Below are 21,706 nucleotides of genomic sequence, written 5' to 3' on the forward strand. Positions count from 1 at the left end.
CTCCCCCTCACATGAAGAAGAGAAGCCTGGACAGGTAAGGACTCCTACCAGACCTTTTAGAAGTTGACAGGGGACTCATAGCACAAGTTGTTCAGTTTTTGGACACAGTCACAGTTACTGGAGAAGGGGAAGCCAACATGGAAGTTGATGCAGACTGATTCAACTGTACAAGTTCAACATATTTTTTGGGAAACAATGACTGCCACACATAAACATTTACTATTCTACAAACTTTTTTATTTAGATTAAGTCTTGGTTATGTGTACTTTTGGTAAATATTTTGCATACACTCTTAGGCAGTCATATATTAAGTCAAGCATAGTTGTTTTAATTTGTGAAACTCATTTGAACATTATGAAATGAAAAATACTTTTGAACAATATTTCCATCAGAAAGGGTATTTTTTCACTCAAAGCTTTAGTGAGTGTTGGTACCTCAACAGAAACTTGAAACAAAGGTTTCAGGAGCATCCAGACCACCTAAGTAGCTATCAGATGAGTCCCATCATCATATGGAAATCAAACACAAAGATGCAATTAAGGAATAGGGGACTCATTGCATCAAATACACATCATACATACTCATTTTAACCTTTCACATTCCGAAGAAATTACAAGGATGCCCCTGTATTTACCCCTCTATAAATACGAGTTTTACCCTCTTTATTTTGGACGTTTCCAAAACTTTTTAGAGAGAGAAAGTCAAAGCATTCTAGAGAGAGAGACTCTGACCATCGTCTGTACGTGTTAACACACAATCGTCGTTTCTTTTCCGCCTACTCCAGCCGGTTGAGCAATCGCTTGTGCCATGTACAAGCAAAGTCACTCTCACCAGCCTACTGCAGCCGGTCAACACTTGACCCCTTCCAGAGTTAAATTCTAAAGGTACCGTCTCTACCCCCTTCAGCTCATTCTTACTTTTTTCGTTTGTATACTTTCATTCAATAAATAGACTCATCACCAACAAACACGGCACGACCTAGGTCAGTAGTCAGTCGGTCTCCTGGTATGGCTGAGTTTAGGACTGGGAGTGCCGGCTCTGGGTGCATGGAGCAATTTTGTACATCCCCCCAACCGGCCGTCTCTATGTCTGTGCAGGACACAATGGATAGAACTAAGCAAACAGCCACCAGACGGCGGAGAAGAGACGGTTCATTGGAAGTGCCGTCTGATGAAGTGACCCCGGTTGAGGGGGAAGAGATGCAAGATGATTCGGGAGAGTACTCCCCGTCTAGGATCCCTAGGACCCCTAGTGATACAATATTAGGTGAAGTTAAGGGTGGAGACGGGGAAGAAGTTGTCTCCCAAGTTGAACTTGAGGAAATTGGACCCGAAGACGGAGACGGGGAGGAATCTGCGTCTGACTTGGGGTCAGATGGCGAAGAGGTCTCCCAGGAGAGAGACGGGGGGAGCACCGCCTCTGGGTCTAGCTCTGAGGGTAGTAACGATGCTACTCTATCCCCGCTTGAGGATAGTGAGGCTGAGGAGAGGAAAAATGGAACAAGAAGGTGGACCCCTTCGAAATCCACGTCTCCGCCAAAGAGAGAGAAAGCATGGTGAAGGGGCTTAAAAATTTTGAACTCAAACGACCCTTGGGGGAAGGATATACAATCCGGGTGTCGCCTGAGTTAGGTACCGTCTCTTGGAAGGATGATCAGGAGAACGCCAATGCCTACTTTGGTTGTTATGAGGCGGCATTCTTGGTTGGCCTCCGGTTTCCCCTCCATGATGCTGTGAAAGCCATCTTGCGAGGCTATGGGCTAGGCGTCTGGTAGTTAACCCCAAACTCGTAGGCTAACATCCTTGGATACGTCGCCGCCTGCGAGATGCAGGATCTGAATCCCGGCTGGGAGGATTTTGCACACATGCACTACCTTAGCCGCAGCCCAGGCGGTTGGAGGGCGTGGTACACCCTGACCACTTACCCCAAATATCAAATGACCTTGGTTAAGGTATCCAAGTATGACAACTGGAAGCACCGGTGCTATTTACTGTCTGCCCCCACCCGGCTAAAAATTTTGAACTTCGTCGGTATAATAAGAAGCCTGACCTTCTTGGTCAGAAATGTGCCCTCCCCCAGATTCCAGAGGACGACTATGAGAAAATCATAGAACCGGGGTTTTTTGAACTTGACACTGAGACCCTCTTAACCGGGGACATAATAAAGGTTCCAATGAATTGGATACCCATGAGCCCATGGCTGAGGGACGAGGCATTCTTGTCCGCCTACGGGTTGAGCACAATGTTCACAAAGCGTACGTTTACTGCGCATCCGGCATTTTGCCGTTTGTACTATTTCTCTGCCAATTAATTATGCTATTGAACTGAGTCTCTTTGTTTATTTTTTGCAGAAGAGGCTTTGAGGATGCTCCCCGAAGACAAGACCCCTGCGAATTTGGCGGAGGCTAAAGTTGTTGAAATAAAAGCCAAGGTATGAACCCGTCTGGATACCCATGCTTTGACATTCACTAGAGCAGATTTGCCGGTTGCGTGCTTAATAAGCAATTTCATTTGCAGGGTGGAGGGGTTCCCAAATCCCTCAGCAAGCTGTTCAAGCGGGGACAAGACAACACTGCCTCCACTCTTGCTAAGTATTTGAAGACTTCGTCTGCCCATACGGCTCCAGATGCTTCGTCTGGAAAAAAACCGTCTGCGCATCGGAGGGAAAAACGTCACGCTTGGAGGCTTTCGGACTTGGCCAGGGGTGCCCTGACTCCATCCGGCCCCTTTGTGCCTGCAGGTGATGCAGACTTGCTGGCTTCCGAAGGTATATATAATCCTTTCGAAACACCGCCTGAGCTTGGCTAGCCCTTGCGAGTGAAGTCTCACTCTCAACAGACCTCTTTGGTGGACAGCCAGCAACAAGTTGGTGTCGCCTATATAGCTCACTCACCCACTATTACATGTGGTGCAGATCAATCCCCCCGATGGCCGAACATGCAGGCGCATGCCAAGGCCATGCTTGCAGTCGTCTCCAAGAAGGAGAAGGACGCCATTTCGGGCATAGAGACGTTAAACCTAGAACGCATCTTAACCCTCCTGTCTGAGGTATGACTATCTTCTCAAAAATAGTAAATATACTTTCACCTGTATTTTTCACACCGTTTGTGTCTGCAGGCTATGCTAAGGGTTGATGGGCTCAAGCGGCCATACACTCGGAAGAGAGAGGAGGTAAAAAGAGCTAATAAATCGGCTAGGGATTCTGAGGATGTTACACAATATCAATGTACAATAAATGAACTTGAACCTAAAGTCGTGGAACTGAAACAGGCGGAGCAAAGCAAGAGCCTGTCTGCAGCTCTGGAGACTACCAAGGAGAAGGCCAGTAATGTTGAAATCTCCCTCAAGAAGGCTCAGGATGACCTCAAGGCTTTGCAAGGTGTTGCCCAGGAGAATACTGATCTCAAGGCAGCCGTTAAGCGTCTGAAGAAGGATGCCGAGCAGGTCCAGCTGAACATCAAGGCTACCATTAAGGCGGAGCAAGACCGCCCTATTGTTGAGAATGAGGCCGACTCAGACACCCGGATGAAGATTGCATGGGATGCGCTCTATCCGGGGAAGGAGTATGGCATTTGGGCACTAGCTTTCCAATACGTAGAGGATGTTGTGTACAGGAGAGAGCAAGGACTGCCAGAGCCAAAGTCATTCGAAGCCTGGGCGAATGCTAAGGTTGAGGAGCCTGTTAAGAAGCTTCCTGGACCCGATGAGGCGGTTGAGCTCCATTATGAAGAGGAGAACGAAGAGCATGCGGACCACCCTAGGCAGAAGTAGTTTTCAGCGGCAGTATGCCAAATTTATTTCTTCCGGCCTGTGAGCCGTGTATTTGAATCTTTTAATCAACAATTTTTTAAATCTTATCCTTTCCGGATGATAATCCGGTTCAACATTTTCCCAGGCTCTTTGTGGCCGGGTTTAACCTATGAATGTACCGATTGAGTCGGTTTTGCATTTTTGAATTTAAATTTGCACTTAAATTTTGCTTATATATATATATATGCCTAACTCAATAAGAGCATGCGGCAGGTATCATCCGGCTGTACTTGCCCTTGGGCGGCTGTCTGGTTGGTTTTAGTACCTTGCCGATTGATTAGCTTAGGAACTTTTGATACTTTAGAGAGTATGGGGAGTTCCCAAATCAATCAATCACAGTAGTGATTGCCCCAAACCAATCGCACAACCGTCCAAATTCTCAAGCGAGCAGCCGTCATGCCAGGCGGTGGAACTTGTATAATTTCGTTGAATAATCTAAGTTAGAACTTTAGTCGGCAACCGGCTGATATCACTAGACATCCGGCTTTTGAGCTTAATCATTCTTTAGATTATTTTTGTTAGACAGCTATGAGTTGACCAATTAGGTCGTTCAATCTTTGCCGTCTGCATGAGTATGTGTAGAGCACTTGGTTACCCGGATGGGAGATACTCTCTGCGACGATTCCACCCGGATAGGCGTCACCAGACGCCTTACTCATGTTGGAGCAGACGAATTTATAAATTAGAATATCATCCGGCCATTGGCCTCATAGTTTGAATATTAATTTAGCTACTAAGTTTTTAACTTAGTTTACTTCATTCAGCTGACCGTCTGCGCATTGCTCAAGCGGCATTTTAACACTACGCATGTATACATATGAGTTAACAGAATTGAAAACAAAAAACAGCGTTTTCATTGATGAGCTTTTCATTTAAAAAATATTTACAAATCTTAGAATTAGTAATTTTTCAAGTTGTCTACATTCCAAGTTTTGGGAAACCGCCTATCGTCTGGAGTTTCTAGGCGGTAGGTTCCGTTTCTCTCTTCCTCATAGATCCGGTAGGGGCCTTCCCAATTAGGAGTTAGCTTTCCATGCTGATTGCCCTATCGGTTGCCTCCATCTTTCGTAACACAAAGTCCCTAACTTTCAAGGGTCGTTTGTGCACTCTTTTGTTGTAGGCACGGGTCATTCTCAGACGGTAAATCTCATGACGCAGGGCGGCATTGCCCCTGCGCTCCGGGAGTGAGTCCAATGCTAGCCGCATGGCCTCCCAGTTTGTTTTTTCATCGTATAGCATGACTCGTAGAGTCGGCTTATAATGCTCGATGGGCAAAACGGCTTTAGCACCGTAAACCATGAGAAATGGGGTTTCACTGATTGCCCCTTTTTCAGTTGTCCGGATAGCCCATAGGACATGAATCAATTCTTCAGCCCATAAACCACCGGCTCTTTCAATTTTCTTTTTGATGCCGTTTGAGATGAGTTTGTTAAAGGCTTCAACCTGACAGTTTGCTTAGGGTTGGCCAACTGATGCAAAACAATATGAGATCCCTTGATCTCCTAACCAAGTCTAGAGCTGAGGCGTCTCAAACTGAGTTCCATTATCAAACACCATAGACATAGGTACCCCATACCGGGTGATGATGTTCTTCCAAATGAAAGAGATGACATCCTTCGTCTTGATGCCTTTGAGCGCTTCTGCCTCAACCCACTTAGTGAAATAATCCACAGCCACTAGAATATAGCGTTTTTCGCCTAGCGTAGGCGTATAAGGACCTAGAATGTCCATGCCCTATTTAGCAAACGGGACCGGGCTGTGGATTGCTGTCAGGTCAGTTGCCAGCTGATGGATGAGCTTGCCAAACCTTTGGCACTTATCACATTTTCTGACCATCTCCATGGCGTCTGCCTCAAAAGTGGACCAAAAGTAACCTTGCCGCCTGGTCCTGACAGCCAGGGATCTGCCACCTATGTGAGAGGAGCAATATCCCTGGTGCAACTCTTCGAGTACTTCTTTCCCCTTTCCTTGGGTAACACACTTCAACAAAGGTTTTAAGAAACCCGCCTTGAGAGCTCTCCGTCTTTCATCTCGAATTTTGCAGCACGCTTCTTTAATACGGCCGCCTCTTGGGGTGAATCAGGAAGCGTACCGTCTATAAGGTATGGCCGGATGCCATCCATCCAGGTAGAGCTTCGATCAAGCACTCTAATGGGCTCATCGTCAGATGTACTCCGTTTTTCCATATTTTCCCAGAAGACTGACCGGGGCGTATCACACGAGGCGGAGGATGCCAATTTTGACAGAGCATACGCCTAGTTGTTTTCAGACCTGGGCATTTGACTTAGATGAAATTCTTGAAGTGTCCCGGCCTCAGCTTTGACCGCCTGCAAGTATTTGATCATTACCGGATGGGTGGCTTCATAATCACCATGGTATTGGCTAACGACCAACTGAGAATTTAAGCAGGCGTCAATTTTTGTTGCCCCTGCCGCCTTGCACATGCGGATACCGACTAGCAGGGTTTCATAATCCGCCTCATTGTTTGAGGGGTGGAACTTTAACCGTAGTACGTATTCGTATTTATCTCCTTCCGGAGACTGAAAGATTATGCTTGCACCACAACCGTTCATAGTAGAGCTCCTGTCTACATACACTTTCCAAACCCGATCAAGGTTGTCCGGAGCAACCGGCCTTGTCATTTCGACAATGAAGTCGACAAACGCCTGACCTTTCACTGCCTTTCTTGGTTCGTAGGTGATTTTAAGACTTTGCATTTCAATAGCTGTAGACACCCAAATGTGTCTCCCCAAAAACCAAACCCAGTGATGAATACCTTTTGCGTCGAATCATAATCGAATGAGGTGAAAGTGTGAAAGGTCCAGTGTTGCGGTTGGTTTTTATTTAAAATTCTTTCTTTCTGTTTTCGAAAACAACTCTATTTTGTGAAAACAGCCAATCCAGTTTAGTTTGGTCCACGACAAGGGTCCAATAATAGTGTAGTTGGATGGGGCTTGCAAAGAGCTTTCCAACGATATATTGTAAGCCCAATTCCGATGAATAATGAGGAAGTTATGGCCAAAATACTAAACTGGGCCCGGTTTGATCTTTACATGCGGCCCAATGATCTAGGGGAGGGCCCAATGTTAATTATTATTCCTAAAGTTATTAGAATTATTTATAGTCTTCTAGAATTCTCTAGAAGATTCTCTTTAATCCTAATAGAATTAGAATTAATAATTATATTTTGATAAGTTTTATTTGGAATAAAATATTATTTTATGAAAAATACGATTTCAGTTTTCATACGGACTTTACAAATCAATTTTGATTCATATGTGGACTCCGTGTTTGAAAGCGCGTAGAAATCCAGGCTGTCGCCATGCGACAAGCCTTGTCGCCACGCGACAGACCCTGTCGCCAAGCGACAAGGTCGGTTTTGCGGCGACATCGTGGAGTTTTATTCCTTATCAAATTCTACCTATTTCCAGACTGTTTTCTTATAAATAGGGTCCTGAACCTCTCGTTTTTCTTCATGAATCATAAATTTCAACAATCAATTCTACAATCATCTCTCTCTAAAGCTAGAAGTTTTCTTTCTCTATTCTTTTTCTAAACCTTCCCTCTTACAAAATTCCGCATTCACGAGATCTAGACACACCTAGCCAAGTTCGAAGTTGCCTTCGCCCTAGACGTGAAAGGTTATAATTTCTGAGGGTTTGGTCCCTAATCTCTATTTCAATTATTTGATTTGATTGTTTGATTTATTATTTTCCTTGAAGTTACTAACGCGTGTATTTTGTTATTAGAAAGAGATACGAGGCATCAAAGTATGTAATCTTATTGCTCTATTCTTGTAGAAATCATGTTTAAATTTGTTTAATTCCTAGTATCATGTTAGGATGTTATTATTGCTTTCTAGTATCATGTTTAGGGTGCCTTTTACTCTTTCCTAATATCATGTTAGTACCATGTTAGGTTTAAAGTTTTGATCTTTGATGCTTAGTGACATGCTAGGATTTGTTATTAATCTTGTTAGTATCATGCCTAGGATCTTGCTATTATTATGCTTTATTATTAACATGATTATTTTTATGGTTACTATTATGATGATTATTATGTTGCTTGATATATATTATTGTTATTGCTTGATCACGCCTTTTATGCATGTTTAAAGGGAATTTGTACTTGTAATCACGCTTAATAAGATAATTAATAATCTTGTTTAGGGTTAATATGATTATAATTCAAGTGATTGCCAATAATAGTTTTTCTATTCAACCATCATAGATAAACAGGTTTAGGGTTAACCTAATGTTTGCATGCTAGTCAGAAAGCGCACATGAATACGAGAAGAATAAAGTAAAGGCCTATTTAGGGCAGGTTCAATCTCTTTTAGGTTGGATTTGTACCTTCATCCCCGAACCCTATTTGGTTCAAGACCTTTTGGAGTTGACGATCTCATGGATCGTTAAGGGGTGTAATCTTCACCTTGTGAACAATTTACAAGTTCCTAAAACTTGTTGGCGACTCTTTTGCTCTAGCTTCTTTCTCTTTGGACGCCACCACACTTAAGTGTATGATCACAGTGGGGTTCAAGTTTGGGGTGGCTTGAAATATTCCCTACAATAGCCCATTTGAGCATTCTGCCGGATGACTCCAAGGTTGTCATTGGTCGCTTGAGGGGTTGATCTGTGTAGATCAAAACCGGATGTTCCAAGAAGTAAGGCTTTAACTTCTTAACAACCATGTAGAAAGCAAGACCAAAATTTTCAACCATGGGGTACCGGAGTTCAGCATTTCTGAGAACATAACTAATGAAATAGACCGGGAGCTGAATGTCGTCTCTCTCAGCAAGGAGAACGACACTAAGGGCATGATCTGAGACGGCTAGGTACATGTAAAGCGTCTCCTTTAGCAAAGGGCTAACAAGCCTTGGCAAGGAGTGAAGATGTTCTTTCAACTTCTGATTGCTTGGAAAAAGTAAAGACATTTTTCGCCTGACCGGCTGAGGAATCTCCCAAGCGCAGCTAGGCAACCGGTAAGCCTCTGGGCTTCTTTAACAGTGCGGGGTGACTTCATGTCAATCACCGCCTGTATCTTCTCGGGGTTAGCCTCTATCCCCCTTTGATCAATCAGGAATCCGAGAAACTTCCTAGACTCAACACTAAAAACACACTTTTTGGGATTTAACATGACCTTATGCTGCCTGAGTGTGGTGAAGGTTTCTCGGAGATCAGCAAAATGATCCGTCTGTAGCTTGGATTTGACTATCATGTCATCAATATATGACTCTACATTCCTCCCAATCTGATTAATGAAGACTGTATTAATCATCCGTTGGAAAGTAGCCGACGCATTCTTTAAGCCAAACGACATCACTGTATAACAGAATAACCCCTAATCAGTGACGAAGGCCATCTTCTCTTGATCTTTTTTCCACAGGGGTATCTGGTGGAAGTCGGAGTAGGCATCCATGAAACTCATCAAGGCGTGCTCGGTTGTAGAGTCGACCAGGCTCTCGATCTTTGGAAGCGGGTAATTGTCCTTTGGACATGCCTTGTTCAAGTCAGTGTAATCTACACACATGCGCCAAGTACCATTCGGCTTCTTTATAAGCACCACATTCGCAACCCAATAAGGAAAGTTACATGGCCGAATGAACCCAGCGTCTAACAGCTTTTTAACCTTGGCCGCTGCCGCCTGACTTCTTTCCTCGCCGTGATTTCTTTTCTTTTGTCAGATGGGCTTCTTGTTAGGGTCCACGGCGAGCTTGTGGACAGCAAGATCCGGGCTGATGCTTGGCATCTCTTCCACTTCAAAGGCAAAAATGTCTTTGAATTCTTTCAGCAGGAGGTGCAAGTTTGCACCCAACCTTTCAAAAGCAGTCGTCCCCACCTTAATAGTTCGCTCTAGACGGCTGTCGTCTGTCGTCCAGAGGAATATCAATGTGATCACCAGCCGGCTGGGGACGGAGATCATCTAACCGTTCCCCGGTCAGTGATTACTATTTCTTCTCCTTCTTCACCTCCACCACCTGATCAGCTTTTCTTTTCTTTGCGGTTGCTGGAAGGGGTGAATCAGGGTCCTTGACATCGTTAAGGTCTATTGGCTCCTTCGGCTGACTGATTGCAGCAGCCGTTGGTTTGACGTCTGAGAGATAACACTCCCTTGCCGTCTTCTGATCCCCGTTGAGGGAGCCAATAGAGCCATCATCCTTTTCATACTTGAGCAGCATGAGAGCTGGGATGATGACGGCCTTGCACTAGTTCAGAGTGGGTCGGCTAAGAATGATGTTGTAGGCGGTCAGCTCTTTAACCACCAAGAATCGGACAATCATGTGTCGCCCTTTTCCCTTTTTCCCCAGTCGGATGGGTAGATCAATCTGTCCGACTGGGTGCACGACCCCTCCACCAAAGCCAACTAGTGGATAGGAGACGTCGCACAAGTTATCCGGCTTATACCTTAGATTAGACAGACACTTGTAGATGATGAGATCAGAGGAGCTACCCGTGTCTATAAGGATCCGACCAACCAGCTGGTTGGCGACCTTACACTCAATGACGACTTGGTCGTCATGCGGACGACGGACTTTGCCCCGGTCCTTCTCGGTGATGAGGACGTTTGGAAATGTTCCACTGGTAGATGCCTGTCCATCATCAACCGAGTGGATCATCTTCTTCAGATGATCCTTGGTGCCCCGAATGGTCGGGTCACCATTTGCGAACCCGCCTGCTATTGTGTAGACCGGATCCTTGTCGGTGTCCGAGCTACTAGTAGGCTGGACAGTCTTAGATGAATGCCCCGGATTCGTCTTGGAAGCTGCTTTGGACTTCAAGACATAGGATTTCAGCAACCCCTTGTCAGCCAGACGGTCCAACGTCCGCTTGAGGCTATATCAGTCATTGGTGTCATGGCCCACTTTCTCATGGAAGTGATAGTATTTATTCTTGTTCCAGCGACTGAACGAAACTCTTCATCGAATTCGGCTTCTCAATGGTCAGCCGGTCCTTTATCTCCATGAAGATGAAGTGGCAGTTTTTATTGAATTCGTACTGAGAGACGTACGGCTTGAATTCTTTCTTTTCCTTTTTGGAAGGTTGATTAGGCTCATCAACCACCCAAACTTCTTTTCACTTTTTTCTCTCTTCAGCTTTTTGATCCGGCTGAGCAGACTGACTCTCTTTTTGCTTGTCAGACTTCTTAGAGTCCGACTGATGGCTGGACGAGCAAAGGTCGGTAGCTTGAATAAAGCTCTCCGCCTCTATCAACGCCTCTTGAAGGGTAAAAACCCTCTTTCGGGCAAGTTCGAACTTAAAGGTCGACCCATCCTTTAGACCCTTGAAGAAGTCTGTATAGGCTACCTCGTCAGACAGCCCCTAAATCTGGATTCTCACCAGATTGAACCGTCTGACATAGGAGCGAAGACCTTCTCTCTCTCCCTGCCGTATGGTGCTCAAGTCAAGACTTGTTTTCTTGGCAGGGATGTTCATTGAGAAGTTGGAGGCAAATAGGAAAGCAAGCTTCCTAAAGCTGTCAATGCACCCGGCTGGAGGTTGCCGAACTATTGATGGGCTATGCCCTTCAAGGTAGCCGGGAAACATCGGCACCACATAGCATCCTCCAACCCCTGCATGTGCATAAGGTTGGAGTAGGCCATGAGGTGGTCCTCAGGGTTGGAGGTACCATCATAGGCACCAACCAACGCGTTCTTAACCTTGACCGGTTGTGCCGCCTCGGTTATCTCCTTGGTGAACGCAGAAATTTGTTCACCAAGTTTGAGTAGACGGAGCTGTCAGTCCAAAGGTTGGACGTTATATGTCGTCTGTCCTCCAAAGAGGGTCGGCTGCATAAAGTGAGGGGTGTATGGCCCGTATGCCATCTGAGGCACATACGAGGCATTCCCAATCATCTGAGGGCCAGAATGGATGGACTTGCCGCCTGTATGGGTCTCATGCAAGGACTGAGTATTCCTTGCGGATGTATTCTTGAAGCTGTCTGGAAAGCTTGATGTAGAAACTGACTCAGACAACTGCTGATTCCGATTTTACTCGATGATATGCCGAGCATCGGTGAAGGTCTTCTTGCTGCCATCCGGCTGAACTGCATGGATGACCTTCCTTGGGCCCGTTTGGGGCATAAGGATTTTAGTCCAGTCAAGGGCAGGCGTAGTGTTCTCCTTGGGATGTGGAGTAGGCTGCCTGTCTCTGACTGACTTCTTCCTCGCAACTCGAGGAGATTTTTTGGCCAACTAACTCTTGCTTGAGCCAGCCGTCTTTTTTTCGATCAGGTCCTTGATCTCACCCTTGAAACTTGTCATGAATTTCATGAGCTCGTCTCGGGTTACTAGGGCCTAACCTCCTGCCACCCAGGCGGTGGTCCAGCAGACTTGCTGGTACTAACTTCATTGTTTATTCGCTCTAGCTTATCCCTAGAACGAATGTGCTTGGCAATGAGTGACCCATCAGGGGCCACAAAAGTTTCGACGTCCACATCGTGGTCGTCTTCATGGTCTGTGAAGACCTCCCCATCAACTGCAGGACGGGTGGGGTCTGACTGTGGTACAGACTCTTGAACCATTTTTGAGGTACTCTTCCTACAAACGGCGCCAAATGTTTTGGGTGTTTTGTCCCTCGGGAGAGTTACAGCTCGAAGACTGGTCCGACTACGCCTGTACCTGCAAAACAACAGAAACTCCGGTTGGTTGGAGCTCCACCTCCGACGATCAAGTTAGAACGTGTATGGAGTAGGTAAAAAGGTGCGGAAAGTAAAGGAGATTTTCTCGGATTCCGAGATTAGGTGTTTTCTCTGATGTGAGAGAATGTAGGGTATGCTGTAATTAATTATAGGTGTCCCCCAAAATGGGGAAAATCTCCCCATTTATAGGGTCATTGGTAAATGTGCCCCTGATTAGGTCACTCTGACCTAATCTTGTTGGGCTGCGCCGAATTACGGCTTTCCCGGGATTTGGGCCCTTGAAGGCCGCCCTTTCTCCCAAATTCAAGGAATGACACGTGTCAAAGGGCAATTGGTCCAATTTGGACGAATCTTGGGTTAACACGTGTCACCATTTGGTTGGCCCACGTGGCATGGGTAAAATTGCCCAAAACAAAAAGAGCTTAAGTTTTAAAATGATTTGTTTACAAAAGTGGCTAGTGAGAAAACTCGTAAAATATTTCACGAGTCATTCGAAAAAATTTAAAATACTTATATTAGGAGAAACCATTGAAAACACTGTAAAAGTCTCATATATATTTAATTACAAGGTATGAACTGAAATCAAAATACTTAATAGAAGATTTTAAAAGATCTATGAAAGTTTTCAATCTAAACAATTATTTAAAAACAAGGAATACAAAACTTTATTTTGAAAACTGTATATTTGAAAATTCATTTTGCATACTTGTAGTTAATACTTGTTTCAATAAAAGTCTTACATTTTCATAAAGAAACTCAATAATCACATATTCAACTTCAATTCATAGCAAACATTGTCATAGGTACCAAGCATAAAAGGAACACATCTTATCCTGACCTTCTTATCGGCTATAGATTAGTAACTTGTCTCAAGGTATCCTCCAAAAGTATTTACAATTTCCCCAACACATTCATAAATCCTGATAATACATCCTTAAATCGTAATCATTAACTCTTGGTCACTTCATAATACTTCGTTTTATACATTAAAAAACTCAATCATCTTTTCTCATAACTTCAAATTCCTCAATCTGGTTGTTATAGTCCATAACTCATCTTTAAGGTAATTCATTAATATCTCAATGCAATCATTGATTATTCCATCATTAATAACTTCTCTATATCAATTAACTTTGTCGTCGATCCCTTAGAGTAAAATCCTTTAAGTAACCATCCAAACAATCATTCCTTTAACTAACTTCAATAAATCCCTTAACAAGGTACTATTTCTTCAAAATAAACTTCGATTTAAAACAAATACCTTTATCTCAAATACATCCTTTCACTTGAATTGACCCAAAATCCTCTAACTTTTGTATTAAGTTTCTTCAAAGATTCAACCATCAACAATTTTGCTTTAAATAATCACCACAATACCCATCCTCACACAATATGGAATACTTTCCACCTTTAGATACAAACGATCATAAATTAATGTAAATATCCAATTCGTATCTCCCAAAAATACATACCTTACTCCAACACTTATATAGAACTAATTCAACTCATCATTACCACAAATAATATTTCCTTGCTCAACATAAATCATATTCCAAAAATTAGGAAAGACTTGATAGCACAAATCCTCCAAATATTCATGATAACAATCCAAAATAACTTCTCATTTATCCCATAGTAATCATCAAATCCTTTAATCTCAAAATAACAACTCAACCATATTGACCACATGTAAAACTCGTATGATCCAAATACTTGCCACATATCACATATCCAGATTATACTTCTCATAAAGGGTTAAGGCCAGAGTGACAATTCCAGTTATGAACTCACTAGTTGTGACTCCATTATCTTTCAAGTAGTGAATGTTAAAATAATTGTGTCTCATTTCATCAATCTTTTCCATCTGTTTCACACACACATGCAAAACAATTAATTAAATGCTAAATCACACAAACAATTCAATTCAAAATCCATTTGCAATAAGCAATTCATAACTCGATCAATCAAGCATAACTCAAGATCACCCAACCATGGGTAATAACTCAAAAATTTCGGACCTTTTGACCAAACTCTAAGGTGTTTTAACACCAACTTTAATGCACACATAATCGCATACTCAAGTTTCAAATAATTTCAATTCTTTTTATTTTCGAAAAATACTAATAATGTACTTGAGTCATGATTATATGACGGTCGAGCCCGCGTCTCCCAGGAAAGTTACCTACGACGTTGAGGAGAGCCTTTCCTAGACAGAGAGTCGTACCCATTACGTAGAGAACTCGAGCATCCTTTTCTCATTCATCTTTCCACAAATAGGAAAATAGTTTTTATGTAAAAATAAAGCTTTTGACTCTCACACAAATGCGAAACTCTATCTATCTATATGCCCTCTTAAGTCTACCCACAATTTTTATTATTCCCAATTTTAATCTTTTCAGGACCGTTAAAACTGATACCACTTTGTAACACCCCCAAATCTCCCTCTACGGAAATACCAGTATAATACGTATAATTATACCGTAGAGATAGACTTGGGCGTATTACCGCCGTGTGATTACGCAAGGCTACTCAAAATACTTAACTCAATAACAAAACTTGCAGCGGAAACTCAACTTTCTTTTATTAATACTCATAAAAATAGTAACATTGTTATGAGTACTCAAAATAAAGACGAGACCAACATTCCTAAACTAGGTGAAGCAAATCTCGGGACTCCCATATGCTCATTCATGACTCCACCTGAAAATAGTCAACACTGCTTACCATTACGGTAAACAGGGCAAACCAAAACAAATAGGAAATACAGATTAGCAAAATATATTAAGTATGATAAGTGCAAGATAAGTAAACTCAATTTATTTGCAAACATGCTTATGAAATCAATTCCAATGATTAATCCAATAAATTCCAAACTCATTACTTCTAAACCGATTCCAATGATTCAATATTCAAAATAATAGTTAATAAAAAAACAATTCCTTTATTAAGAACAAATTTCTTTTAATCCAATTCCTCACCCAAGTGTGCACACCCCCCAAGCTAGTCTCCTTATATTACAAGGCTATTCTTGAACAAAGACCTGGTCATACAAAGTCCAAGGCCTTATCAAAAAACCAAATCCGCATAGTGGGATTACCAACATGCTTATAAAGCATTAATAATAATAATTCGATGGTTCAATAAATCCTTTTAATATCCAATAAATTCCAATATAATTCAAACTCCTTTTTAATAATTCCACATACTTTCAAAATCAAAACCTTTTAAATAGATACTTGAGGATAAAATATCATATTAATAACTTTTCAAAATCAATAACTCTTCCTTGAAAAACCTTTTATTTAATTCAACAAACCTATTAAAATCAATTCCTTTATTTAAACACGATAAGTAATTCAAAACATGATTTAAAAATCAATCATTCAAAATACTTTTATTAAAACAAATTAAATATTAAAATCAATACCTCCAAACATAATTCAAATCAATTTAATTCAATCACCAATAAAATAATATAAAACATGTTATTCAAACCAATCACTTTCAAAGGTATCTAGCCACCTAAACGTACCTTGATCCTTGCTAGAAAAACCACACAAAAAGAACCTCAAGAACCTTGATTCCGAATATCAATCAACATTTCGCACTTTCAAAGTTCAATCACGAATACACATTGTAAAATAACATAACCATAAGGTTATCACAACGTAAACTCAAATCTATTGTGCATGTACTATAAAACTCTTTTAAAATAATACTTTAATATAATATTATAACTTTGAAATAGGTATTTGTATTTTAGAAAACTAACCATGAAGAAAATAAAGGAATAGGATTAAAGAGCATTGAATTTTCGTTGGAAAGAATAGGCAGAACTTGCAGAGGTCATAACTCCTTCAATATAACTCCGAATTGGGTGATTTATCAGCCTAACCTCAAGGATTTTTCGAGAGGAACAATCTTCCGTGAAACAGCAATACCCCAAAAAATGACCAGAAGTGCCCGGAAACTGGCTTCAAAGATAAACGGGATGATTTGTATAAAAAGAGGAGAAGAAAAGTATGAAAAAGTTTAGGGAAAAGAAGAAAAAGAGTGAAGAAGAGAATTGGGTTTTTGGTGTGAAGAATATCAGAGGTATGAAGGGGTATTTATAGGCTCATAAATGAGGGAATTATGGTAGGAGAATATAGGAAGAATTATGTTAAAAAGAATTAAGGAATTACTTGGAGAAGTGAATAAAGAAATGTGGAAACTTTTGATATTAAGGTGATTAAGAATAATAGAATTTAGGAAAGTGTGTTTGTCATGAAAATAATATGGCAAAAGAGATAACTTGGGGAATAATCAAGGATGAAATAAGGTAGGAAAATAAGATGATAAAATATTTAGGAGATGGAGAAATAAAATTAAGGAAAATAAGAGATTTTTAGGAGATAATTAAAAATACAATTTACCAAAATAAATCACCCAAAAATCCATCATGGTGGTCGAAAATTTGAGCTTTCCTAAGCTCATATTTTTGAACCTCCCTTTAGATATTTAGGGAATTAATTTGCTAGTTTTAAGGAATTAAAAATAATTATGTAAATAATATTTATTGTATAAAATAACTAATTAAGAAAATACCAATTATTCACTAAATAAATTCACTAAGAAATTCAGATTTTCTACACTTAATCCAAAAATCATAGCTTATTATTTAGGAAATTGGGACCTCCTAATTAAATAATTAAAATATTATTTTGATTAGTTAAAATATCCGAAATATATATAAATAATCCGGTTTTTAAAATAAAATAAATGGATAATAAATCTTATCCAGAATCCAAAAATAATAATTGAGTTTTTAAAATACTTTTGGCGCCAAAATTCAAATATCATTTTGACTCCAAAATTGAAATAGAAAAATAAATTACTTAAAATACCCTTTTTAGAAAATACTAATTAATTAATTAATTAGAAAATACGTTTCAAAAATACGGGGTATTACAATCCATCTCCAGACAACCAACATAATCCAACTAAACTTGAATTCCAACACCATACAACCAACAAAATCCAACAATAACAAAATTCCAACACCACTGAACCAACATAATCCAACTAAACAAAAACTCCAACACCATACGACCATCAACATCCAACTAAATAACAATTCAACCAACAAAACCCAATAGTAACAGAATTCCAACATGACAGAACAACAGAATCAAAGTAAACAACAATTCAACATTCACAACCAACAAAATTAGATTTTCAAGTAAACACAACCAACATAATCCAACAAACCAGAGTGTAACCTACAATTATGGTAAGAAAATACACGTTTGGGAGATAATTAAAACAAATTAGGGTTTTAGAATTTACGCTGCGCAATCAGTTACGAGAAGGGTTGAACTGAGGGTAGTAGATCTACAGATAAGCGTCAAACACCTCATGGCGAGACATCCCGTTCGGGAGGCCAGATTTGACGTGTTTCACGACGGAGGAAGGACCATCTTCGATTTCAGGGGACTCAGAAGGCTGCCCCACTTCATCAACCTCTAGATCTGCTGGGTTTGACTCCCCAGTCTGAGATCCACCAACAAAAACCTCAACAACAGCATCTGGACCAGCAGGAGCATCACCAAGACCAGCCATAGCCAAAGGTTCAGGATTCACCTCATCAGATTCGAACCACAGCTTGGTGAGTGGGTGGTTCATCACCGGCCTTAGCCTCAGGGACCACCTCCTGAGGCTTAACTTCGTCATCGCTGTTGTAATCAGCAAGCATAGCACCCAGAATCCTCCTCCTAGCAATGATGGAAGCACGACGAACGAGTTTCATGTTACCCGTTCCTCGCTGCGGCTTGTAGGTGGTCCTTTTAGATCTCCTCTTCGATCCTCTAGATACAAGTGATTCATAGCAAAAAAAGATCGATTTTTTTGTCATTTGGGGTTGTCATTGTGGGGCTGGAAGTGAGAAAACACAGATTGATGAAGGGAGAAAATTAAGAAACAAGAAACAAAGGGGAGAGAGAGAGAGAGAGAGAGTAGGAGAATCGGCAGAGAGGGAGAAGTGAGATAAGATGAACTAGGGTTTTGGGGGGGGGGATTTATTCTGGAGAATTCTCCAGAATAAATGAACTCAACCATATTCAACAGATGAATTGAATAGGAACATTCAATTCTGTTGGTTGGGGTGATGGGGAATTTAAAGAGTTGGGGGTTTTTTTTGGTGGGAATGGTTAATTTAATTAATCATTTGGTTAGTTTAATTAGATAAGGTTAGTAGTTTAAGTAAGTTGAATTATAAAAAAAAAAGTAGGGTAAAATGGTAATTTTACCTATAAAAAGTTACTAAAACAGGAAAGAAATTTGAAAGTTGCAAGTAATGTGGACCAACCCTAAATGGCAAAAGTTGCGAGTAATTTGGACCGGAGATAGTAATAAATTTGTATGTATAAGACGGACTAACATTAATTTATTGTAAAACGATCAATTTAAAGATAACTTTAAAAAGATGAGTTTAATTGTATTTACTAGTTCTTTACCCAAGTAACGCTTGGATTTTCACAAAAAAAAAATATATATAAATTATTATAATATTGTATATACATTTTAATATCTAACTAGTGTTAGGCCCCGTTCTTTAGAGCTGCTCTGTTCTGATGAGCCCTACTATGCTCTGCTCTAAGCTGCTCTGCTCTGCTGAAATCTGCTCTGGATTAATAACAATTAATAATATTAGTAAAACAATAATTAATAATTACTATTTAATAATTATAGTTAATATTTAAGAATAATAATAATAATTAATAATTCACAATACAAATTATTAATATTTATAATAATATTAATTAATAATAATGTCTAACAATTTCTAAATATATATCGATCATAATAATAACACATAATATATATTTTTTGTGGGAATAATAATACTTCATATTTAATAATAATACTACAATATTATTTTATAATAAAAAGTAATGATATAAAAAGGAAGATATTTGAAGATTTAATAATAATACTACAATAATTGTACCATAATGTTAAACTCTAATCTAATTATGTTCTTATATTGATAAGTGGTTGTAATAATTTGAAGATTTTAAACCATTGTCTTTTATCTATTTACTATTAACATATGTTAAAGATGGTACACATCTATTTATGTTTTCATTCACCTAAATCAATTATAATAGTAGTAGTAGTAGTAGTAGTAGTAGTAGTAGTAATAATAATAATAATAATAATAATAATAATAATAATAATAATAATAATAATAACAACAATAATGCTGAAATCTGCTCGACTTTGCTCTAATATGTTGAAATCTGCTCTCCTCTACTGAAATCTGCTCTCCTCTACTGAAATCTGCTCTATATTTTAGATCTGCTCTATTCACAAAATTAATGCAGAGCAGAGCAGAGCAGATTTTTGGTTAATTAATGCAGAGCAGAGCAGATTTTTGGTTAGATCTGCTCTGCTCTGCTCGATCAGATTTCAGCAGAGTAGAGCAGAGTAGATAACCAAAAATTAATGCTCTGCTGAAATCTGCTCTGCAAGTTTGATATTTTGGAATAAAGTAATAAAAATATGAATTGACATTTGATCGAGTATAATTAAGACCTCAAGGGAATTAGTGCTAGAGCGTAATCAGTTTTGGGTCTAGTTTAGTATCTTGCTCATTAGGGCTGGCATTTCGGATATCCGATCTGATCCGACCTGAAAAATTGGATATCCGAAAATTTCGGATTGATAAAAAACTAATCCGGATCCGATCCGAAAAAACCGGATATCCGATTTTTCGAATATCCGAAATTTTCGGATCGGATCATCGGATACCCGATCCGAAATACTATGTTCAGTTTTTTATTCTTTAACATGGACGCAATGACTATTAACTAATCCCACTAAACATGGGCACGGGCCGTGCCCGTGCCGCCGCGGGCCATGCCTGGCCGTGCCGGGGTGGGGACCGTGCCGTGCCGTGCCGTGCCGGCTCCGAGGCGTGCCGTGCTGTGCCTGAAATTGGCACACCCCAGCCCACGGCACGGCCCACGTGCCTTGCGGGCCGTGCCGTGCCGGGCCGCGGGCCAAACCGTGCCACCCTTATTTTTTTTTTTTTAAAATAAATGATAACAAAAACGAATTAAAAACAACAATGCATATAATAAAAAAAAATACGAGTGCGATAATCCGAAAACACAAAAAATTGAAGAATAACTTATTTTATTATATGACGGTAGCCGGTACGAATGTACGATAATTCAATAATACAAAATTACAAAATAAGTAATGATAATTAAAAATCGTACAATAGTGTATGAATACTGAATAACTTCATTTATTATACGGAATACGAAGTTCGATAATACAAAAAGAATACAATAGTGTATAATGTAAATATGTAATCATGTAATTATTATTGGTTGTCTTCGTCTTCTCCTTCGTCTTCATCTTCGTCTGCGTCTCCTAGAGGTTCAAGTTCATCCGCCAATTGAGTGGATTGAGAAGTATGAGAACTAAAAGAAGTCGACGTTCCTTCATCGTCGTCGTTTTGTGCATAAGTACGATCTTGAGAACGAGTTTCGGCATCCAACCAATCCTTGAAGCAAACACACATTTCAAGTGTTTCGGGTTTTAGTCTTGTTCTTCTATCGTCTAAAACTCTTCCCGACGCACTAAAATCTCTTTCGGAGGCAACAGAGGAGACTTGGATAGCAAAAATATCACGAGCCATTGCCGACAAAATTGGATGTTTCACGGCTTGTGATTTCCACCAATCGATGATGTCGAGGCCAAACTTCTCTTCATCATCCATGCCTTTCATGAAGTCGTAACTTAAGTACATTTGCAACTCCGAAACATCGCTTTGTGTTCTCCTAGATGATGATGATTCTGTACCTGAATACTTAGACATCAAGTTAGCAGCTTGTGCAAATAAACCTTTGGCCCGTTTACTTACATTTTTGGATGTTTGAGAAGGGGCAAATCGAGACACGGTTCCATATTTACTTTCATAAACTCTATATAAAGAAAAAAACTCATCCGTCACCTTATTTTTAAAAGTTTCAACATCATCTTCAAAATTCATGTTACTATAATAAATATCAATTAATAAAAAGGTGCCATCATATTTTTGTCTAGGATCTAAAATAGAAGCAAAAATATAAATCATAGGAATATCGGTGTAATATTTACGCCATTTTTCCTCCATGGATGGAAGATATCCACGATAAACATGTTGTGATCGGTGTTCCGCAAAAAGTTGTGCAAGTAAACATGCATTGCTAAGAAAAGAATGAGAACAA

This window comes from Chenopodium album, chromosome 18 (assembly GCF_948465745.1).
Source record: "Chenopodium album chromosome 18, dcCheAlbu1.1, whole genome shotgun sequence".
NCBI lineage: Eukaryota > Viridiplantae > Streptophyta > Magnoliopsida > Caryophyllales > Amaranthaceae > Chenopodium > Chenopodium album.